This window comes from Poromitra crassiceps (assembly GCF_964638095.1).
Source record: "Poromitra crassiceps genome assembly, chromosome: 21".
Taxonomy (NCBI): domain Eukaryota; kingdom Metazoa; phylum Chordata; class Actinopteri; order Beryciformes; family Melamphaidae; genus Poromitra; species Poromitra crassiceps.
Window position 1 is genome coordinate 22066423 of NC_139638.1, and position 25295 is coordinate 22091717.

The 25295-nt window shown below is 45.7% G+C and overlaps 1 protein-coding gene across 1 annotated transcript in view; it reads right to left on the reverse strand.

The window, feature by feature from the left end:
• The window catches only part of LOC310795842 (major histocompatibility complex class I-related gene protein-like), a 48309-nt gene that overhangs the window by 11422 nt on the left and 11592 nt on the right, over positions 1 to 25295 (reverse strand). The window lies entirely within an intron of this gene.

The window sequence follows — 25295 nt, forward strand, 5'->3', positions numbered from 1 at the left end:
TATCTCCGCATTCTGACTGGGGGCAGCCACGAAGAGCTATTAAGTTGTGCAGTTAAGTTGTGCAAACACTTCCATCTCCACGCACAAGTTTTCAAGGAAGAACTGCACTTGCTCTGCTGTTTCTCTTCTGCTTTATGCGGTTAGCTCCCCTGCTAAAGAGCAAGTCTCCCATCATAAACGTTACGCCGGATGAAGACCAGTCTGTTCTTGCCGCGCCGATCGTCCAGTGAGAGGCATGTGCGCTCCAGGTTTTGGAAACTCCATCTCTCTTCCACAATGAACAACTTCAGGCCATGGCGCGTGATTTCTAACCCCACATAGGATAAGCAATAACCACGCCCTGTGGCGCCGGGATTGGCCAGGAGCATTGAAGCTTGGGACTAAAGCACCTGGGGTTTTTCATCTTTTAAAATAAAGATGTTTAAAAAACTTTTGCTTGTTACATTTTCAGTAAATTCTCTGGGTAAGAATTGAGCTTTAAATTAACGATATGATACATTATATTATATGAGCTATGAACGTGAACACAACACCGTTTATATTATTGCATGTTTTTGTAGATTGTGTACATTGTGTAGAATTATTATGCTTATTATTATTACTATGCTAAGGAAGGTAGGTGACCATAATTCATTTCAATGTCCGCTCTCAATGTCCGCTCTCGAAATCGCTGTCCGTTCTCAAGAGCTATTCAGTTGGTTCATGAAATCGCTGGGCTGCGTGCCCTCCAGTGCTGCTCCTGGCCAATCCCGGCGCCACAGGGCGTGGTTATTGCTTATCCTATGTGGGGTTAGAAATCACGCGGCCATGGCTGCTGGCTATGCTACTGCTAGCAAGCTAACGCTAATCACAAACGGCAGCTGGAGTGTGCCCGTGAGTGATGTCACTTCACCGATAAGGACGCTGGGAAATGTAGTCCCATCGCTGAGTTTCTTCATTAAAAGCTGAGTATTCAGTTGTGTATGCTATCATAGGTTCAAGCATTCAGCATGTCTGTTCCAGCTGGTGGCCGAGTGCCTATATTCTTGTAGTGGTTTAAGCTATTATGTTGATGTTGTGTTTGTTCTGACTGTTTCTCAAACAGCAAAGCCAAGCCAGGGCTGTCGGCTTCTGCTGCTAGCAGCTAACGTTAGCTAGCATCAATTTTTTTTTTTTTTTTTTTTTTTTTTATTGACAACAATAGTGATACAATGACAAAGAATAACAAACAAACAAATATACAACGCCAGGGATTACAGAAAAAACATTGCAATTACAAAAAGAACAAAAAAGTGCAGTATACATATAAATTACAGTTAAAGCAAAATGCCAAAATTGGAGCATAAATTCAAGGTTTTCACAGCTTTACTATTGCATGAGGTAGCTAATGTTCTGATGTAGGACTCTGCTTCTTTCTTAAACGTGAAAAAAGAGGGTTTCATTTTCAACACCTTACATTTATGGATATAAAACTTTGCCAGTAATATGATGAGATTACAAAGAAAGAATTCATTATCTAAATCTCTCTTGTAATTTGTAAACCCAAACAACACATCCCAGCGAGCATTTTTCGGTTGAAAAGACGTTTAAAAAACGTTTAGGGTCAACGTTGAAAAAACGTGCAAGGAAGGTTTGAAAGTGAAAGTTTTTTCACCCACTATTTGCAGACGTTTATTGAACGTTCAGATTTAGACCATATTTCACCAGGTTCTTAAATTAAAAATTCAGCAGCGAACCCCGCTTTCCCACATTCAAGCCAGTCCGCTTAACGCGCTGAGCTATACATTTCCTTATACTCTATAGAGAGCTGGGCACATATATACTCTATCTCGCACACAACTTGTAGACTACATGATTGTCGACGATCGGGAGTTAAGTTATTTTATGTGATGTGTACGAGACTATTATATTAATGTAACAGACTAAAATTATGTTGTGTGTGTGTGTTGTCTATAGGCTGTAGCCTATGGCTTCAGAGGTTACTTCATTTAACACCAGAGACTGAGGAGGTACACAGAGCCTTGTATACAGTCTGTTACAATAACATAGCGTTCCGCACTTGGTGCAGACCGGTGCAGACTTGCTTTGGTCTAGTCTAGTCAGTCACGGTTAGTATAGCTAGCAATTAAGTACTTGCGCATGCACGTTGCGGCAGGAACTGAATTCATTATTTTATAGTATTGCGCTAAATTATTAACCATACTTGTGTCCTGGAAGCTTTTTGCTGGCACCACATAGCCTATATAGTCCCATATTTATGATATTTCATGTGACATAAAATGCGTTGAAATGTAGTTTTCGTATAGACCAGATTTCAACGCTCAGTTACACAATAAAATGGACAAATGCCAATCCACACACTATCAATATTGCCTCTATTCCAAGCTACTGTAACAGGGTAGTATAGATTTCATCAACCCATGTAAAGTGTTGGTAATTTAGAAGGGTTACAAAACAGTTCTATAAGTTCCAGTAAGTTCCAGTTAAATGTGAAGCATTTTCAATGTCGGCCAAGTCTTTTATTTCTTTTATTTTATTTTAGTTAAGAAAGCAGTATCTATGAATGTAATATTCTGTCTCTTTCCCCGTGGAATTGAATATTGGTACATTCCTGTTTGAACTCGCATTCTGTCTTTTCCCCCCCGTGGGATAGAATACTTGGTATGTTCCAGCCTGCTTTTCACAGAGCGCGCTCACTTCCTCTTCAGTTGAGCGAGGCGACTGAAAAGCAGGTTTGTACTTTTTTCCTCTTGGTGTAAAATACATACATACAGGTAATTTTCCATGCAGAGATAAATCCGTGCATAGGTTAGCACAATTCCAGAGCGGTTCGTTCTTATGTCCCCTCCTTATCATTGTAAAAGATTCAACTTTAAACGTAACTACCAAAGTGTTTATATTAATTCACGTTAGGTTTTCACGTAGGTAGAAGCCCAATAATGGCGGCGCTGGTGTTGTTATCAGCAAGTAATTTGGTTAGTTTAAAAAAAGGAACTCTGATATAAATGGAAATGGTATTTTGTATGTATGTATAAAAAATGGTTGTACCTTGTCCATGTGTGTTAAGTGTGAACAGAAAAATGATTGTAAATGTATAAGTAAAAGATATCCTGTTTGTATTCACTCAGTGATAGTGGCTGTGACCGTCCTGTCTGCCTGTACACTCACTGCTTGGATATTTTGTCTGTTCACACAGGTATGTGATGACACTGTTGTATTAAGATTCATTTATTTTAATATTATTTATTATTTTTAGTTTTTATATGCAATATTATAGGACTTCCTCTTGAGTTGAGCGAGGCGACTGAAAAGCAGTGATAGTGGCTGTGACCGTCCTGTCTGCCTGTACACTCACTGCTTGGATATTTTGTCTGTTCACACAGTAAAGTCAAATCAACCTGAATGCTGTCCTTGTGACTTCTTGGGGAGTTCCTGCCGTGTGCAGCTGGTTACAAATTGGTGCCGTGACCCGGATCTGACGACGATCAGCTATTGCCAATCGCCGGGAGTTTCGCTGCAAAGACTACACAACGCCGTCGTGGGAAACCGTAAATACTCACTCTATGGACTTACCGCCAGGTCTTACAATGAGTGAAAATAACATGCAGGGGGCATCTGATAAGCCTGGTACGCCAGTTGAACCAGATAATGGGAATTACACTCCTTCAAAGGAACAGAGCAAAGTGATGACTCCTTTAAGTATTGGGAGGGGGTTCCAACTTTCTAAATTTGATCATCGAGGCTTAGGTAGAGTTGTTGGTGCATCTGCCTCTGATGATTATGCTAATCAACAGTCTACCATGGGTGCAACTGTCTCGGTTGATTATGATAATCAACAGATCAATCAGAGTGATGTGAGTGAGAACCACAGTGTTGGACAACCTGAACAGACTCAAGCAAGCTCGTTAATCGAGTTAGTCAAACAAATGGGTCAAGAGATAGGTAACAGCATCATTACCAGTTTATCAACCCATGGTACACATACCGTGAGGGAGGAGCAACGCCCCAGCCCTACAACCCAGTTCGATATGTCAAAGTTAAACTTTGTGATGAAATCTGATGTCCGTGAACCACCGACTTTCCGAGGGGATGGTACCGACAAATGTAGTGTCTATGAGTGGCAAGAAATGATGCAGACCTACCTGAATCGAAAGGGATGTAATGTCTCTGAGCAGGGGTTTGAAATAATGGACAGACTTATGGGGAGGGCCAAAGATTTGGTCAAAATAGGCGTCCGTAGCAACCCTCTTGTTAATCTTGCTAAAGACCCTGAGGTCATTTACATCATTTTGAAGCAGCACTATGGTGGAGCTGTCTCCACAACCCCTCTTGCAGATTTCTATGAGACAGTGCCTTACCAAGGGGAGGGTAGTTTGGATTATTGGATCCGACTTAACAAGGCAGCCGATCTGGCTAATGAGGGATTGCAGAGACAGGGGAGACAGATGGAAGACATGGGTCATGAGTTGGCTATGATGTTTGTCAAGCATTGTCCAAATAGGGACCTATATGCTTCCTTTAGAAGCAAGCCTACAGAGCTTTGGACAGTGGGTGAAGTACAAAAGATGATTGACAGTCATCAGAATGACCGGCTCACCACAAAGAGGAAAATGCAAAACCTAGTACTAATACAGAGTGAGGCTCAAGCTGTAGTAGAGGAACGCCCAATCCTTACTTCAGCAGTACAAGGGGTTCAAAACAGTAATGATCAGGCTTCAATGGCCAAGCTGATATCACTATTTGAACAGTTCCTGGAAACTCAAAACTCCGCCCAGCCAGCTACCAGAGCACCAAGGAGAGTTCCACCGCTGCCCTCTGCATTTCCATGTGCTATATGTAATGATACTACTCATTCGACTCGTACACACTGTTTGAATGATCGTTTGTGTTTTAAGTGTCACAACCCAGGCCATCAGACTGCGGATTGCCCACTTAAGCAGGGAGAGAGGAGGAGAGTTCAGAGTGGGCAGCAGCCCACTGATCCGTCTCAGTCTTTAAACTAGCAAGTCTGCATCTGGAGGGGGGAGGTGCAGGTTATAATGGAAAACCCCATTTTCATTCTGATCCAGAAGAAATGTTATCTGCATGCAAAGATGATCTCCCTGAGGGATCGGTGGTCATATATCAAAAACTTCAGAGAGTGGCAGACAGCGATCAATTATTCTATGCACCAGTAACCGTACAGTCTTCTGAGGAACTTAAGGGACTCATAGATAGTGGATCGATGGCATGTACTCTGAGTGAGACTGCAGAACATACTCTACTAGAGAAAGGGTTATTGAGTGAAACGCAAAGAAAAAACACCCCTATAGTGATTATTGGCTGCGGCGGTCAATTGACCACGCCCAAATGTGAATATGACATAAAGATGGAGCTTCTAGGCTGCAAGATGGTTGTGCCAACCTTGATAGTTCCTGGGCAGACCGAGGAGATAATTATTGGTTCAAATGTACTGAAACATGTCATTCATCAGTTGAAAAGCACTGACGGGTTTTGGGAATCCATCACTACCAGCAAAGGTCATTCTAGTGAGGTCAAAACTCTGCTCGAGATGCTGTCAAATGTAGACCACTGGAAAGGGAGTGCAATGCCGGAAAAAGTTGGTACTGTAGTTTTGAATCAGTGTGTGACACTAGCCCCAAAACAAGAACACCTGGTTTGGGGTAAACTGAAAAGTAAGGGCCCATTGTCAGTAGGCAGCACAGTGATAGTAGAACCTACCTCCTCTAAGGCCGCACCAAAAAAGGTTTTAGTGGGTCGAACAGTGTGTCCACTATGGGGCGACAAATAGATTCCCATGAAAATCCTCAACCCCCAAGAGCAGCCAGTGACTCTGAAGCGAAATGCTAAATTAGCAGATGTCTTCCCCTGTATTGCACTAGAAGACTTGGAGCCTAACAGTACTTGTTGTGGTCAGTGTGAGGAAAAACAGGGTGTTGCACAGAACATAATGGGCAAAGAATCCATCTGTAAAGACAAAACGACAAAACAGATGTATATGAACCAGTTGAAGGAGATGGGTCTTAATGATGTTGAAGTCGAGTCCTGTGAAGTCTCTGATGAGTGGAAGATGAGAATGGCGAGTCTGGTGCTGAAATATGAGAAAATATTCTCAAGGGGCAAAATGGATTGTGGGGAGGCAACAGATTTTGTGCATAGAATCAGACTGAAAGATGAGCGGCCGTTTCGCCTACCTTACCGTCGAGTGCCCCCGTCTGACTTCCAAAAATTGAGACAAACCTTAGACGAAATGGAAGAACGTGGCATCATACGAAAATCAAACAGTGAGTGGGCATCACCCATTGTTTTGGTTTGGAAACCAAATGGTGAGCTCAGACCATGTTCAGATTTTAGATGGCTTAATGCCCGAACTGTGAGGGATGCTTACCCTTTGCCAAATCAAACGGATGCACTAGCATCATTGGGAGGAAACTGTCTATTTAGTACCATGGATTTGACTTCAGGCTTCTTTAACATCCCTTTGCACGAAGATGATCGTAAATATACAGCCTTCACTACTCCAGTTGGACTGTTCGAGTATAACCGAATGGCTCAGGGATTATGTAATAGCCCAGCTACATTTGCCAGGATGATGATGTCCATATTCGGAGATCAAAACTATCTTTCGTTGCTCTGTTATTTAGATGACCTGCTAGTTTTTGGGAACAGTGAGCAGGAAGCTCTCCAACGTTTAGAGATGGTATTCAGTCGGCTTGCCAATAACAACTTGAAGTTAGCCCCTAAGAAATGCCATTTTTTGAGACGCTCAGTGAAGTTTCTGGGTCATGTTATAACCCAAGAAGGAATCCAGACTGATACAGGGAAGGTTTCAGCTATTACAGGGATAACAGCAGCTGATCTGATGGAGCAGGATGGAAAGACACCTGCCATTAAGAAGGTTCAGTCATTTCTTGGATTAATGAATTATTACTCTCATTTTATCCAGGGATTTTCTAGGATTGCCAAACCACTGTTCCGTTTAACAGCAGGGCAGAAACAGAAAGGCAAGGACAAAAAAGGGAAAAAACGGAGCACCCCACCCCGTAAACTCACGGTGCTAGATTGGACAGACGAGTGTCAGCAGGCTATGGAGCAGTTAATATCAGCTGTTGTGAATGCGGTAGTTTTAGCTCATCCTGATTTTAGCAAGCCCTTTGTACTGTCAACAGACGCGAGCCTTGATGGTTTAGGTGCGGTTTTGAGTCAGGTTCCCGAGGGAGAGAGTAAGAGTAGGCCTATTGCGTTTGCCAGTAAATCACTTACCAAGTCCCAAACCAAGTACCCGGCCCACCGCTTAGAATTCTTGGCCATGAAATGGGCGGTCTGTGATAAATTTAGTCACTGGCTTAAGGGTGCGAAGTTCACAGTACTGACGGATAATAATCCACTGACTCATATTTTGACTAAACCAAAACTTGATGCCTGTGAACAAAGGTGGGTGTCCAAGTTAGCCCCCTATGATTTTGATTTGAAGTACATTGCGGGGACACAAAATGTGCCAGCTGATTTGCTCAGTCGTATACCCTTCACCAAAGAGGGAGAGACGCACCATGTAGCTACTGGAACAGTGCAGGAGATCTTACGACTATCTGTCGATAATCAAATCCCCACAGTTCATGACGAAATTGAGACAAAGACCTACACGGAGGTCTCTAGGGATGAGGTGAGGGCTGTGGTGGATGACTGTCTCAATCGCCAGGGTATTGTGTCTACCTGTATTGCCCCATTGATTCAGCAATATGCTCAGCAGTTACAGGGGGGACAGCCTACTCTCCCAGTCTTTTCACTTGGTGATCTAATAGAAAAGCAGCAGGCGGATGAGACCATAACTCGCACTATCTACTATGTAGGAAGGAAGCGTAGGCCGTCACGTCGTGAGCGGGAATATGAAACGATGGATGTACAGAGGCTATTGAAACACTGGGAGAAGCTGGAACTGAGGGATGGGATTTTGTACAGAAATTCTAGAGACAGTAATGGCAGAAAGAGGTATCAGTTCGTGGTGCCATTATCTTTGAAAGCGGATGTATTGAAAGGTACCCATGATGACGCTGCCCACCAAGGTCAGGCAAGGACACTCCATCTCATTAGGCAGAGGTTCTTTTGGGTTGGTATGGATGAACAGGTTAAGGACTATGTCATGAGATGCCGGCGGTGTGTGGTGAGCAAATCGCGTCAACCGGAGACCAGAGCTCCTCTCGAGTCAATTAAGACCTCGGCCCCCCTAGAACTCGTCTGTATTGACTTTTGGTCAGCTGAGGGTAAAGATGGGGATAGCGTTGACGTATTGGTTGTGACAGACCATTTTACTAAAATTGCCCATGCGTTTCCATGTCAAAACCAGACAGCGAAGCAGGTTGCCCAGAAATTATGGAACAACTTTTTCTGTATATATGGCTTCCCGCAACGTATTTTGAGCGATCAAGGGGCGAATTTTGAGAGTAGACTTATTGCGGAATTGTTGGAAATTGCCGGCGTGAAAAAGTCCCACACAACACCATACCACCCGATGGGGAATGGTCAAACAGAGCGATATAATCGCAGTCTGGGGAATATGATCCGTGCTCTGCCTCCTCGGTCAAAAGAAAAGTGGCCTCAAATGATACAGACTCTCACTTTCGCCTACAACTGTACGGTACATGAGACAACGGGCTTCGCTCCATTTTATCTTATGTTTGGCCGCACACCTCAACTCCCTGTTGATGCAATGTTTGGGGCTGTTTTGAGGGATGACACGGTCGTGGGATACGATGAGTTTGTTGACTCTTTTCAGAGGGACCTGCAAGAAGCGGTTCGGGTTGCGCAGGGGAACACGAGTAGAGCGCAAAAGAAACAGGCGAGGGAGTATGACAAAAAAGCTCGTAGTTGTACGCTGGACATAGGGGATAGGGTTCTTCTATCAAACAGGAAAGAGCGGGGCAAGCGGAAGCTCGCTGATGTATGGGAATCTACTGTTTATGTTATCAATTGGAAGAATCCTGATTTGCATATTTATAGAGTCGTTGACCCTTCTACCAACAAAAGCCGAGTGGTACACCGCAATTTCTTGCTTCCTGTGAACTTCCTCCCATTGGGAGAGGATGAGCGTGATACAGTAATGTCCAGTCTGTCAGAGGATAATTACGTTGCGGCGAGGGCAAGACCACATGCCCCGTTAGAAGAGATGGAGAGTGAGGGTGATGATCATAGGACTGCTGTATGGGTTCTCCACAACCATGGCCCAGACGCTAACGATGGAGTTTGTGAGGCCTCTGAGTGTTCACTAGGGCGGGAGAGTGTTGCCCAGAGTAGCATGACCGAGGATGATGATAGTCAGGCGACCTCTGAGATGGGTCAGTCAGGCAACGCGTACTCTGGGGATTCAAGCAGTGACAGGCCTGATTTGGGTGTTCAGTCCTTTTCTAATGGGAGTATAGTACAGGACATAGGTGGTGCACCAAACACTTCTGGGGAGGGTGGACTCCCGGTGAGCGAACCCAAGGGTCGGGATGGGGTTACGAGTGTCGCTGCGAGTGTCGCTGCTAGTCCCTATTCACAGGACCGAAGCAATGCCTCCACTGAGACAAGGAGGGGCTCTCAGGGCAAGACACATGAGTCCCTGTCACATAAATCCACCTCGTATCTGGGGGAGAGTAGTGGGAGGCGGACACGATGTGGAAGAGTGGTCAAGCCAGTTGAGAGGTTGATTGAGGTCATGAGGATGCTTGTTGCAGTACCAGACATGTATGACACTATTGAGACATTTTTAGATGCGTTACTCAAAGTCATGGGTGCCCATCATGGAGTTGGGTGAATCTTTAGGAGTGTCATGTTTCTATGCACAAAATCTCAAATCGAAAGACAGAGCGGGAATGGGTGAGATATGGGTAAGATGATGTGTAATAGGCACGCCATTCCTTTGTACTATTGTAAGTACAGTTCAAAGAACAGCCTATGGCTAAGGTTTACCCTTTGGTGAGGACTATGAATTTGGTTTAAACACACCCACGATTTTCCCTGCTATGACGAAATTTGAGGTATAATGGGTTGATGGAATTCTAGGGGGGTGAGTGTAACAGGGTAGTATAGATTTCATCAACCCATGTAAAGTGTTGGTAATTTAGAAGGGTTACAAAACAGTTCTATAAGTTCCAGTAAGTTCCAGTTAAATGTGAAGCATTTTCAATGTCGGCCAAGTCTTTTATTTCTTTTATTTTATTTTAGTTAAGAAAGCAGTACAGTATCTATGAATGTAATATTCTGTCTCTTTCCCCGTGGAATTGAATATTGGTACATTCCTGTTTGAACTCGCATTCTGTCTTTTCCCCCCCGTGGGATAGAATACTTGGTATGTTCCAGCCTGCTTTTCACAGAGCGCGCTCACTTCCTCTTCAGTTGAGCGAGGCGACTGAAAAGCAGGTTTGTACTTTTTTCCTCTTGGTGTAAAATACATACATACAGGTAATTTTCCATGCAGAGATAAATCCGTGCATAGGTTAGCACAATTCCAGAGCGGTTCGTTCTTATGTCCCCTCCTTATCATTGTAAAAGATTCAACTTTAAACGTAACTACCAAAGTGTTTATATTAATTCACGTTAGGTTTTCACGTAGGTAGAAGCCCAATAATGGCGGCGCTGGTGTTGTTATCAGCAAGTAATTTGGTTAGTTTAAAAAAAGGAACTCTGATATAAATGGAAATGGTATTTTGTATGTATGTATAAAAAATGGTTGTACCTTGTCCATGTGTGTTAAGTGTGAACAGAAAAATGATTGTAAATGTATAAGTAAAAGATATCCTGTTTGTATTCACTCAGTGATAGTGGCTGTGACCGTCCTGTCTGCCTGTACACTCACTGCTTGGATATTTTGTCTGTTCACACAGGTATGTGATGACACTGTTGTATTAAGATTCATTTATTTTAATATTATTTATTATTTTTAGTTTTTATATGCAATATTATAGGACTTCCTCTTGAGTTGAGCGAGGCGACTGAAAAGCAGTGATAGTGGCTGTGACCGTCCTGTCTGCCTGTACACTCACTGCTTGGATATTTTGTCTGTTCACACAGTAAAGTCAAATCAACCTGAATGCTGTCCTTGTGACTTCTTGGGGAGTTCCTGCCGTGTGCAGCTGGTTACACTACAACAAATGTTTTAACAATATGATGAACCAAATTGTGTTTTTTTACACGTTGACGTTGTAACCGCATTTTAGCCGGTTGAAAAGAGGGTGAAATTAGGTCTTAGACGTTCAAACCCAATATCACCCAGATTTCAACTAAAAATCAACGTTGAAAAAACGTTTTGTGCTCGCTGGGATCCTTCAAGTGAAGCACAAATGTGTCATATATAGAGTCCAAAATGAAACGACATATACCTTGCCACAGCTTCCGAGTGTGTTCACAGGTCCAAAACAAATGAAATACAGTCTCTGGGTGCAAGTTACAAAAAGTGCAGGTCACATCAATATCCTTCTTATACCTTACCATAAATGACTTGACAGGATAACACCGATATAATCTTAAAAGAAATTTCTTTGACCTTGTTCACCAGTAGGAATCTATTAGGAAGAGACCATACTTTTTCCCAACATATAGGCTATCCTGATTCTGAACAAGGTTATTCCAAGAAGCCATTACATATGGGACAGAGACACAATCATATTGGAACAAGGTGCGGACGTTTCTATTATTTTTACAGGAAGCAGGCCGAAAACATAATTTTCCTATAGGCTAGGTGTGTCAACTGGTAGTCGTGCATTCCTTTATAACTGGGGACTGGTAATCTTACGACTTCAAAGGTCATGAGCTGGGCGGTGACGTCATCAGAGCTGGTATGTCCCATTCCAAACTCGTAGGAGTCTCAGCAGCCCCAACCTCAAAAATCCAAGATGGCTGCGCCGCGCAACAACAGTAGTAGTATAATCGTAGTAATGTTGTTTAGCACTTCTGTTTTGTTTGTGTCTCATTAAATCAGCTGTACACACAGCACTGCCTAACTTCTATCTGTGTGGACATGAGGCTGCAGTGTTTGTATGCGCAAATTGCCGCGAAATGCCATGTTGTCAATTTTATTGCTAACAATGGCTAACAATGGCTAGCCTGGCTAGCGACTGGATCTGACCAATGAACAGTGAACTTCCCAGCTCAAGTTTTCTGCAAATGGAACGCTAACAAAACGGATGTGATGTCATTTAGCCTCCACATCCCAGTTATTTTGCGATAAAGGAACGGCGGGTGCCCTCCTGAGTGACGTCACCTCACCGACAAGGACGCTGGGAAATGGAGTTGCATTGCTCTCATGGCTGCGTTCTAAAGTTGAGTATTCAATCAAGCATATCATCATTTCATGTAGCCTGGTGGATAAGCTACTATGTTGGCATGTTGATCTGTTTGCTAACAGATTGATTTCGGCAATATCAAACCGATGTTTACTGGCAGGTATTCATCAGCACAACGCTGGCACGATGTAATTCTTATTCTGCTATATTATCTCGTGCCTCTAGCTGAGCCCCGGTGCACTCTGGTGGCGTCCTATTGTAACTGCATCAATGCAAATCACCTCAGTGGATGGTGTTTTCAGTGGTTGTAATTCAAGCGCACCTCAATTTCAGCGATTAAGTTGGAAATGCTTCTTAACCATGTTCAGGAATATGCTTTATTAATATATTCATTGGAAGTGCTTGATTTTCATAATTGGGTTTTTCAAATGAAACTTGAAAATAACTTCTGTCTATAAAACGATAGATGGATGGATAAAGTGCTTTATGTATTCTGGAAATTAGTAAGCATTAAATAATTCTGATCAAACCATTCAATCAAAGTAATATGAAGCAGCTGGTAAAATATAAAGTAATGACTTACATCGTTGCTGCGGGTATAAGGGATATAAGCTTTATTTTCACATTGAATTTATAGTAACAATTAAGATGTGTCGATATAGTCTTTGAGTCTGTAAAATTTGGTTGGTACTTTTTATATTATTATATAAAATAAAAAAGCTGCATGAACCTTCGAGAAATATTTGTGAGGATTATCGAGTTCAATAATCGCTCAGCTTCATCCAAGTTCTTGTAAGGATGATTGCCTAAGCATATGTGCGGCCGAATTTCACGTGAAGCTCGATAAACTTTACATCTTGGGCTATGGCACTTAGTCCGACGCAAGGGTGCGTGTTGAGCACAAGAAGCTCAATACTCTCAATACTCTAAGGTATAACTATGTCGTCAGTTTTATATTACAAGACAAATAAGGGGTGATTCATGTCTAAGCTCGAGAAGGATTTTGGGATAATTATTATTGCGGAGTATGGCAACAGTTTAGTACATTGTCTCATCTGTCTAAGCAAATAATATCAAGAATCGTAACAAAGTCAGTCTGCAGGTGTAGGTTAGCTGAAAGTGATTTTAGAGGTCGGTAAAATAATTATCTATCGTCACCTATTTTGCTGTATCAGTAAGATCAAATAAAGCTAAAAGTCGATACTTTGCAATTCTAGACTAAAATCTCATCTTCATCATGTTAAGTCCTAAATCCACTGTCATTTATGAGTCTCCTCACATAGGAGGGGATACACCTGTAGGTGATCTGTATTTCTCCACGCGACATCTTGGGACGGCCAGTCTGTTATAGAGTTCCTTGTCTGGATGTTCCATGAGCCAGAGCGTGCATTGCGAAGTGCCAAAGACGGGATGCCGGCTGCCGCCTCAGTGAAAGCTAAGCTTGGTATTTCTGCACATGGAGTATAGTTAATTAATATCAAATATTAAATGCAGCTTATTGTTTATAGTTTAGTTTCATTCAATATCTAATATGGAAATCGCAGCTCATTATGTTCTGCCATCGGAGAAAGTGTTCAGCTTATATCTGTGCCAGGCTTATCTCTTCATAGGTAAAGTCATTTAATGTGTAAAATATTTCTCTTGGATAAAGATGCTGTGTCTTTCCGATGTTCATTCAAGGGGTAGGTCATGCTCGCTTAGCTCTCACTTGAACAAGAAAGGCTCTCAGTACCCAATGAGAATAGCAGAATGCTTGTTGCTTCTCATAGGTAAAGTGCATTTAGGGTATGCAACAGGCTAGGCTAGGCATACAGTATGTGTTCTGAATGCTTAGTTACAAGCTGACTTCTCGAAGGACCATTTATTGCAAAAGTTTAATTCCAGGCTGGCTTCTCTTATTTATAATCGCGAAGTGTACATCTGTCAGAATGCAATACTGAGTTCCCCCAAGACTTGATAGAAGTAATAATTATTGACACAGTGGATCAATTTACCGCACTTTATTGCAGTATCAATGAGTTCGTTTGTGGTATGCGATGTGTGTATGTGTGGTTCTGAAAATACAAAAGACAGAAAACAGGAACCATCAATAGCAAACTCAACTAATCACAATAATGCAATAGCATTCAATAGTTGCTAATTATACCAAAGCCTCTGTATTATAACATAAATGTAAATTAGCTTGACATTAGACTCGCATAATAACATAAATAATATCTGGATAGACTGTATACACATTAGCACCTATACATAAATTACCAACGCCAAGAAACTATTAGAAGCATTAACAAAGGACTGCCATGTGCCCTCGACGGCAACAATGTTACATTTCACCACTTCTCACCATATACTGTAACAGCAGTAAATATAATATAAGAAACAGAAAGTAACAAACAATGTAATGCATGCATTTGTAAAACAGCAATTGGACAGCACAACTTACATCTCTCTGGACGCACACTCAGAACCGCATACTGTAGAACAACTGAAATGCATGAACGGAACAGACAGACGGCAAGACTGCCCATGCCTTGATCATACCTCTATCATGCACCCTCTGATTGGCTATCACAAAATTGGTAATTAACTAGTTGCGCTGAGTGCGCGGCAATGCCCCCAAGTGGCTGAGGACTCAAACTACATTCACTCCAATCTTCATAACAGCCGCCCCCAAATTTGCCCCAACAAATTTGCAGTAATGAATCTATCCCTGTTCATCTTCTTTCGGGACAGCAGGGAGTCTGATGAGGCGGCTCACGGGTCGGACGTAGGTACGGTCCCTGACTTTAACCTCCGCTGAGCGAATCAGGCCGTCGGCACCGGCAAACACCTTGCTGATCGTCCCAACAGGCCATGATGCTCTGGGCAGCTGAGGATCAACAATCATCACGACTGTGTCCAGTTGAAGGGGGGCTGTGTCCGCCTGCCACTTGGACCGGGTTTGCAGGGTGGGCAGGTAGTGGTGCAGGAACCGTGTCCAAAAGCGGTCGGACAGCACTTGACAGGCCCTCCAGTGGCGACGGCCAAGCAGCTCTGAGTCATGGTACACCGCCTGAGGTAGTGAGGGGTCTGGCCGCCCCATCAGCAACAGATTGGGGGTGATGGGATCTGGGTCCGCCACGTCGGACGATACGTAGCTCAGGGGCTTGGAGTTGAGAATGCCCTCGATCTCAACCAGGACGGTGGTCAGCACTTCTCCGCTGACAACTTGTGAGCCCAGGGTGGCAGTCAGGGCAGCCTTGATAGATCTGATTTCCCGCTCCCAGGAGCCGCCGAAGTGAGGCGCGCTAGGTGGGTTGAAGCAGAACTTTATCTGGTGCTCTGCCAGCTGGGCTTGCAGGGAAGGATGCATGGTTTTAAATGCTTCTTGCAGTTCCCTGTTTCCGCCTCTGAAGTTGGTGCCCTGGTCAGAGAGCAACTCTGCTGGTTTCCCACGACGGGAAATGAATCTCCTCAGCGCCATTAGAAATGAGTCTGTATTGATGCTAGAGAGCACTTCAATATGGACAGCTCTTGTTGTGAGACATTTAAAGAGCAGGCCCCAGCGTTTCTCACTCCGCCGGCCGACTTTAACCTGCATTGGGCCGAAGCAATCAATCCCAGTCGAAAAGAAGGCTGGTTGATGCAGCCTAAGCCGAGCAGGAGGCAGGTCTGCCATCTTGGGGTTGACGGGTTGGGCTCTCCATCTTTGGCACTCCGGGCATGAGCGCTGCTCTCTTCTTATGGCCTCGCGGCCACGGAGGATCCAGAACCTTCTCCTCAGCTCCGCGAAGAGCCGCTCTGCACCTGGGTGCTTTAGGTCATTGTCGACTTGTCGGATGAGCAGCTTGGTCGCAGCATGCCTTGGGTCCAGGACCACAGGGTGGATCACATCGTTCTCCAGATCCTGACAGCGCCGCAGTCGACCACCTACTCGTATCAGCTGAGTCGAAGAATCATATTCTGGAGCCAGTGTGATTAAGCAGCTGGATGAATGGACTGGTTTCCCAGCCGCCAGGCACTCGACTTCTTCGGGGAAGCTCTCTCTTTGAACGGACCGCAGAACGCTGAGTTCTGCCTCCTTGAATTCATCCGCTGTGGGAGATTCTTCATCAGCAGCAGCCGCCCCATGAATGTCCCTCGCGGTCGCCTTCACAAGCTCACTGAAGCTGCTGAACTGCTGAGCATCAGGTAAGGGGTGGTCGGTGATGGTTACTGTGGCGACCAGACAGGTTGTTGGCCTTCGCAGCTCTTCAGCGATGTCTTCACTCACTGACATTGGGTGTGCCGGCCATTGCTCAGGTGACATCCGCAGGAATGGTGGTCCATGGGTCCAACGGTTATCGCCCGTTAGATCCTGCAGTGTCTTTCCCCTGGTGAGGTCATCTGCGGGGTTCTCTGATGTCTCCACATAGCGCCAGGCTTGGCTGTCCGTCAATTCCTGAATTTCGGCAATCCGTGTTCCAGCGAACACCTTAAAGCGGCAGGAGTCCGACTGGATCCAGGTAAGGACAGTAGTGGAGTCTGTCCACATGACCACTCTGGACACCTCCAGCGTAAGCTCCCGGATCAGCAGGTTTGCGAGCTGAGCCCCAGTGAGGGCAGCACACAGCTCCAACCGTGGCATAGAAAGCTGACGCTTGGGAGCCACTCTGGACCTGGCTGTCAGGAAAGCCACCTCCACGTGGCCCTCTGCATCTTCTGTGCGCAAGTATCCCACACTACCATATGCACGTTCTGATGCGTCGCAGAAAATGTGCACCTCCTGCTTACTGGCTGTATGGTCCATGGCTCGGCTCACATAGCAGCGAGGCAGTCTGATGGTGTCCAAGTGCTGCAACTCGTCTTCCCAGGTTTGCCACGCTGTGAGGAGTTCACCAGGCAGCAGAGGGTCATCCCATTCCCGCTTCTTGTCCCACAACTGCTGAACAAGCACTTTGGCCCTAGTAGTGAATGGGGTGAGGAACCCTATGGGGTCGTATTGACTGGCCAATACTCTGTAAATGTTCCTCATGGTGGGAGGAGAGCACTCCAGCAGCCGTGACTTATAGCACAGCGTGTCTGAGTGGCATGACCAGCGCAGTCCCAGGGCAGGTTCCTGTGGGTCCATATCCGTGTGGTTTAGCCACTGTTCACTGCTCTCGGACCTGATCTCTTTGGGCAGGTGGCTGATAACATCTGGGGTGTTGCTTGCCCACTGTCGCAGCTCAAAGCCTCCCTCCATCAACAGTCCCCTCAGCTTGTCGATGACAGCTTTGGCCATGTCTGGGGAAGAGACGCTCTGCAGCCAGTTGTCCACATAGAAATGGCGCTCGATAGACACACGAACATCGTCTCCCTGTTGACTGTGATCATGCACATGCCTCTGGAGGGCATATATAGCACAACATGGTGAGCACGTAGTCCCAAAGGGAAGGACCTGCCACTCAAACACACTGGGTTGGGAGTCTCTCTGAAGGTCACGCCAGAGAAAGCGCAACAGAGGACGGTCTTCAGGCAGCAGTCTCACCTGGTGGAACATTCCCTTTATGTCACTGCTGATGGCAGTGGAATGTTCCCTAAACCGCAGCAGGACACCTAGGAGAGATGCACCTAGGTTCGGGCCGGACAGTAGCAGCTCGTTGAGGTTCTGGTCCCTATAGGTGAAGGAACAATTGAACACAACTCTGTTCTTCCCGTTGTGTGTCACCAGGTGATGCGGTATGAACCAGGACTCCTTGGAGGTCTTCGCCTGCTCCTGACTCATTCTGGTGGTATAGCCCGCCTTCTCCAGCTTCACCATTTCACCTTGGTATGCCTCAGCCTTCACCGCGTCTCTGGTCAGGCGCTTCTCTGTGCCACGCAGGGTGGGAAGTACTGCTTCAGGCTGCGCTGTCAGCGTGGGCATGTTACTCACACGCAACAGTGGGGTGGCGTATCTTTGTACTCCGTCTACCTCCACTCTCGTTGTCCTTGCCTCCAAAAGGTTAATAGCCTCTTGGTCTCTCCTTGACCTCGTCACCAATTTCTCACTTCTGTATGGCAGAGTATCCAGTTGCCAGAGCTTCTCTACCTGGTTAAAGAGCTCAGCTGCTGGGGAGGCGGTGGCCAGGAACAGGCACTGCTGGTGGCGGCTACCCTGTTGGAGAGACTTAACTGGCCCTTGCAGTGTCCAGCCAAGCCTGGTCTTCACCGCCGCCGGGCCCCCAGGTGGGCCGAGACGGACAGGTTCGATAGGCGTCACCAGGTGTGGGCAGTCTGAGCCTATCAGGAGGAGCGGTTGGGCATTCGTGAATGGCTGGAGGGGGAGTGCCTTAAGATGCTTATATCGGCGTTGAAGTCCCTTCACTGGGTACGAGTGTTCAGCTAGGCCTAGCTCTCCTGCAGTGAAGGCCTTCTCGATGGTGAATGTCTTTGTCGGCTGACCCGCGGGGGAGATTTTGAACGTCACTGATGAGCCATGTAGTGTCCTCAGGTCCTGCCGCACTGTTCTTAAGGTAAGGCTCTCTGGCGTTCCCTGAAGCTGCAGCCTCTGAGCAGCATCCTGGAGGAGGATTGTCCTCTCTGAGCCGTCGTCTAATATGGCGTACGTCTCCAGGGTATGGGCACCATTCTGAAGTAGCACCTTACTGACTTTCAAGAGGACTTGGTTACAGCCGGCACGACGATCCAGGTACAGGACGTCCGTCGGTGACTTGACCTCTGCACCAGTGACGTGCCCTGTGTTGGTCTCGTTCCTGGCAGCCCGAAGATTCACCTCATGCAAGGCCTCGAGGTGCTTTCCCTTGCATATCTTGCATAAGACTCTCAACTTACACTGGGCGGCCTGGTGGTGCCGTCCACAGCGCCAGCAGCGGTTGTTAGACTTCACCCATGTGGTTTTCTGCTCCTTTGTTAGTTGCTTAAAGTTCAAGCACTGGTCCAGGAAGTGCTGTGTATTGCTGCAGTAAGGGCAATAAGATTTGGACTTCTCCAGGGCCTCCTGGGGAGCTGAGACCCCGACTGGGCCTACCGGCGGAGCTGTGTCTTGGGCAGCTCCATGCAGCACAGTCATGGTCTTCCTTGCAGCTCTCTTGTCCTTATCACCTTCCTTCTTTGGCCCGCTTCTCCCCGGTCGGACATCCTCCATCTTGTCGAGCCTGTCTCCGCCCTCCTGGATTACCAGCTCATACTCCAGCCACTCTGCGAAGTCCATCAATGACGGGACTCCGTCTCTCCGAGGGTAGAGATAGCGGCGGAAGGTAGCACGGAGATCCTGAGGCAGCTTCTTCATTAGCCGGGCTACGTGGGACCCGCACTTCAGCTCTATGCGCCCGTCTTCCCCTAGTTGCTCCAACATGCCGACTAGCGCGCGGACTCTCAGGGCGAATCTTCTGAACCCTGTGGTGTCACCTGCTCGAATGGTGGGCTCCTCCATGAGCTCTGCGATCCGCTGTAGTGAGAGCTGGTGGGGCTGGCCATAGTGTTTGATCAACGAGGCCATGGTGTCGGAGTAGGGGTACAGAGAGTTGCTGTATGAGTCAGCTATTAGGAGGGCCTCTTCGAACTTGAGGTGGTCACAAAGCACTTGGTACTTGAACCTCTCTGTCACGTCGGTGGGGAGAATATTGTCGAGAGCGAGTCTCAGTCTGGCGAACTCCCTTGGATCATCCCGGGTGAACTTGGGGATCGACGGCTTTGGACCCCTGTAGGTCCTCTCTGTGCTGCTTGGCAGTGGCACTGATGCAGGTAACCCTCGTTCTGGGAGGAAGGGGTCAGCTGCACTGAGCTGTTGATCGTGGTGAGACATAACTGATCGTGGCACACTGTCATATTGCCTTGCGTCTGATAGTATGGATGGGGTTGGTGACAGACGTGATTCCAGCCGCTGCAGACGTTCCCTGAGCTCCTCCACCACACCAGAGGGCTGGACTGGTAGTGCAGGTTGCACACGTGAGGGCTCTTGGACGTCATCGGGGAAGGCTACTGGTGGGGGAGGCAGTGGCCAGTCTTCATCTGGCATATATTGGTCCCACGCTGCAGGCAGGTGGCGCTGCTCCCTTGGCTGTTGTGGCGGAGCAGGCTGCATGGTGGGTGGCAGTGGCCAAGTGTCCCGCTCTCTTGCCTGTGGATGACATGCATTATACAGGTGACCAGGTGGTGCATGTTGCATGGAGGGTGGTGGCGGAGGCGGCCTGGCATCCTCTTCCCTGGTGTAGAGGTGGCTCTCTTGTGGGCGCTGCAGCTGTGCAGAGTGTAAGCTGGGCGGAGCTGGCGCAACACTACCTCTGTCCATCTGATGTCTCATGTCCATCACCATCAGCTGCAACCTCCTATTGTCCTCTTGTAGCTGTAGCAGCACATCCATTGTCACCGGTGTGCCCTGGTATGGCCGTGGCGTGCTCACGTACACGGGCGCGGCGGCTCCGATATGACTGGGGGACGTCTCTATTAACTCAGCTGAGCGCTGAGTATGCTGCAGTGAGCACTGGGTGAGGGGCGTCATCTCGGCGAATCCCTCTCTCTCTCTGCTCCAGTCGGTCTCCTCCCTCACAGCGGGGGCACGCGCGGTGTAGCTTACAGCGTGCGGTAGGATGTACCCTTCATGGTCCGCCATCCATCCTGGTTGGCGCACTTGTCTGCGCGGGCGTGTATCTTCACTTGGGGGAACATAAGCCATTTTCACTTCGTAATTATCGAAATCCGGCTCGAAGGACCATGTTCTGAATGCTTAGTTACAAGCTGACTTCTCGAAGGACCATTTATTGCAAAAGTTTAATTCCAGGCTGGCTTCTCTTATTTATAATCGCGAAGTGTACATCTGTCAGAATGCAATACTGAGTTCCCCCAAGACTTGATAGAAGTAATAATTATTGACACAGTGGATCAATTTACCGCACTTTATTGCAGTATCAATGAGTTCGTTTGTGGTATGCGATGTGTGTATGTGTGGTTCTGAAAATACAAAAGACAGAAAACAGGAACCATCAATAGCAAACTCAACTAATCACAATAATGCAATAGCATTCAATAGTTGCTAATTATACCAAAGCCTCTGTATTATAACATAAATGTAAATTAGCTTGACATTAGACTCGCATAATAACATAAATAATATCTGGATAGACTGTATACACATTAGCACCTATACATAAATTACCAACGCCAAGAAACTATTAGAAGCATTAACAAAGGACTGCCATGTGCCCTCGACGGCAACAATGTTACATTTCACCACTTCTCACCATATACTGTAACAGCAGTAAATATAATATAAGAAACAGAAAGTAACAAGCAATGTAATGCATGCATTTGTAAAACAGCAATTGGACAGCACAACTTACATCTCTCTGGACGCACACTCAGAACCGCATACTGTAGAACAACTGAAATGCATGAACGGAACAGACAGACGGCAAGACTGCCCATGCCTTGATCATACCTCTATCATGCACCCTCTGATTGGCTATCACAAAATTGGTAATTAACTAGTTGCGCTGAGTGCGCGGCAATGCCCCCAAGTGGCTGAGGACTCAAACTACATTCACTCCAATCTTCATAACAGTATGGTTACTCTTGGGATGACCCTGCTGGTGCAGTACTGCTGCTGTTCCAGCAAGTAGCACCTGCTGGTGCAGTACTGCCGCTGATCCAGCAGGAAGCAAGTGTGTTTTGGGGGATTGATTTTATTTGACATAATAAAATATTCCATTGCTGTCCCAACCAGTGACAAAATACTAATTTTCTTATTCACTTTATTTTTAAACAGACAGGGATGCTAAAGGCTCATCTGTTATCTCTCAAACTAATACTTGATCTGTCTATCCTCTAAGATTCATACCACACGAGATCCTGACGCGGGGCAGGATTAACTCTGTTCCTGACTTGAGTTCGAAGGGAAGGCGACCTCCAGCTGCAGTCTCCTCTGCAAATGACGAGGACTCCCTCGTCAGCTGCTCTCTTCACTCCTGCACTGGCACGTCTACCTCTGCAGCTGAGACGTCTCAGCATCTATTCTCAAAGCAATGGGACATTGGTCTTCTGCACCATTCAAACGTCATATTCGGTCAATGACATCTCGGCTCAACAGGCATGAGCTCTAAACACCTGAGGAGACGGCCATTATGTTAATTGCTGCATTGGACAGTGGTTGGCTGGGTTCATTGTACTGACGTAGGTATTATGACCTCAGGGGTTGCAGCTTGCTTCTCTCCCAAGCGGGACGCAGCTGAGGTCGCAGCAGGCGTGCTGCTTCACTTACAGTAAATACTGCTGTTCACATATTGGTAGAATGACCTCTTGGATGCAAGTTTACATCCAGGTTATGTAGTGTGAGGTCGGCAGCGGCATACTGCCACACATAGGTAGTTCATATAATCGTAGTATGGGCCTCTTTTGAGTTACTCTGTCGTATCTCTTTTCAAGGTGATCCGAGGTCCGCAGCATGCTGCTGCTACACATAGGTAGTTCATTTAATTGTACTGTAGTATGGCCTCTCTAGATACATGCATGTATCGAGGTCTGCAGCATGCTGCTGCTACACATAGCTTCTATAGTCTGGCTGATGCATTGCACTCATAGCTCAGGGTCGCAGGTTTGCTTTCCCCTATCTCATTGCACTCATGCTGCTTGTTCTTAAAAATGGTTCACTTATGATAGACTGGCCTTTGGTGTAAGCATACATCTATTTAATTGAAAGGTCGGCAGTGGCATACTGCCACACATAGGTAATTCACTTAATTATAGTATGGGCCTCTTTTGAGTTACTCGGTGTATCTCTTTTTAAGGTGACCCGAGGTCCGCAGCATGCTGCTGCTACACATAGCTTCTATAGTCTGGCTGATGCATTCGCATGGGCGTTTCATGCTTGGCGTTGTCGAGTTCCGTTGTTTGGGGGATTCTGCTTGCGCTCCCTGCTCGGCGTAGCATGCTGCTGAGCCGAGTTCAGGGAGAATTAAATTAATTAAATATTAAATTAAATATTAAATTAATTCTAAGAGCGGAGCCTTCAACGCCAAACATAATTGTATGCATTATATTCATTTATGCAATAAATGGTTAATTCTATGACTTGAGTGTTCTTGAATGAAATGAAGCCTGCATTAGTTCATTCAAGACATGATGTCATAGTCGACGCCCCAGCTGTACCAGCTGACAGCCTCTGTTTGGTTCACCGTTTAACCAATTCTCCAATCACAGTCATTCTCACAACAAGGCGGTCCGTTTAAATAGGGCAGCCTCTCATTCACTGATCTGTTCCCCACCTTGCTGGATCCTTGCTGGATCGTGCGGCTGCTGGCAAACGCTTTGCCACCTCCACCCCAACCTCCACCTTTTAGATCAAATGCAAATGCTATCATGTATTGTAGCTCTGGAGTCTGCATGGCTCAAAAAATGAACATGTTTCCATGTCTTGCTTTTAGGCTCCCTCTTTTAATTTCTATGGTTTAAATGTATCTGGAATATTTTATTCCCATGGGGGATTCTGCTTGCGCTCCCTGCTCGGCGTAGCATGCTGCTGAGCCGAGTTCAGGGAGAATTAAATTAATTAAATATTAAATTAAATATTAAATTAATTCTAAGAGCGGAGCCTTCAACGCCAAACATAATTGTATGCATTATATTCATTTATGCAATAAATGGTTAATTCTATGACTTGAGTGTTCTTGAATGAAGTAGAGTTGAAGGATTTAGGTTGTTAACTCTGGTACAGAGTGTCTAGCTGTCGTCTTCCTCCTTCCCCTCCTCCTCCTCGCTCATTTCTGCCTTTTACTACGAGCATGAATTACAATAATAAAGTCAAAGTCAACATGGTGAACTGTGTGTTTTGTTGGATCTCTGCCTGCTGCTCTGTGTCTGAGACAGATCACCAAGTGACAAACTGTTGATGAGAATCACTTGAATCAATGCTCTCATAGCAGTCAGATCCACACAGTGAGAGATGAGCAGTGTTCACACTGTCATCTTGAATTGTACCTATGTCCTATACATTCCAATCCACATGTATGTTATGTCTGTAATGTATCAGCTGGTTGTCTGTATGTTTAATTCTTCAGAAAAAGGGGGCGGGAGAAGAGATGAGCAGTGTTACAGCGCCACCTGTGGACAGATAGAGTAACTCCATCTATACGGTTTCTAGGAAATCACCTGATGAGTCTGGCAATTCAGGCTTCGCTTGGTGTCGGGTTATGCAATTACCCTGTGTGTGTGTGTGTGTGTGTGTGTGCTACAATGTGTATGTATATACCGGTATATATATATATATATATATAAATCTGGTTTTCCTTCACTGGTTGAATAACAAACTGAACTGATATCCAAGTATTTTTTCATGGCCAAGGGAATGTCCTTTTTCCCCTCACAAATCGAGATTCATCAGCTTTGCAGGAGATGATGAGGATGTGAAGTTGCCTGTCTTTGCATGGCCTGATTTGTGCTTTGTGGATGATTCAACAAGCCACTTCTCTCTACAGTAATGCTGGATAGGACATAGAACAATCCAGATGGCTTATGACATATTGTGGTCACTTTGAGTTTCTCAAACCACTAGCTGTCTGCTGGTGCTAAATGGAACTGAAAATGGCAACCTTGCATTTTGTGTTCCATTGTTTACTTCATATTGTGGTTCCAGCTTGAGCTTGTTCAGTTGGTCACAAAAGGGCGCTACAGCACCAGCTGTAGGTTACTCAGAATCAAAAGAAGGAATTTCAGTGTCACACTGTGATAGCTTCCACTACACAACATCTCAAAAATTATTTGAGAAAATCTCAAATATTAGTTAAGATTTTGGTCAATGTTGGCCGGTGTAGGACAGTTTTATCCCCATGAAATTATTTGTATCGAAGACAACCATTGATTCTGTGACTTACTGTTTTTGAACGGGGAAACATCTTGAAGCCAATAAAACAAACATAGTGTGTGTGTGTGTGTGTGTGTGTGTGTGTGTGTGTGTGTGTGTGTGTGTGTGTGTGTGTGTGTGTGTGTGTGAGACTGTTTTTCTTTTACAAATATCCACACTCATATAATTTAATTGGGAAATATATGATCCCTGGATGTAGCTCAGAGATATGTCATTTGTCACATGAACAGAAAACTGAGGTACTATGACAACAGCTTAAA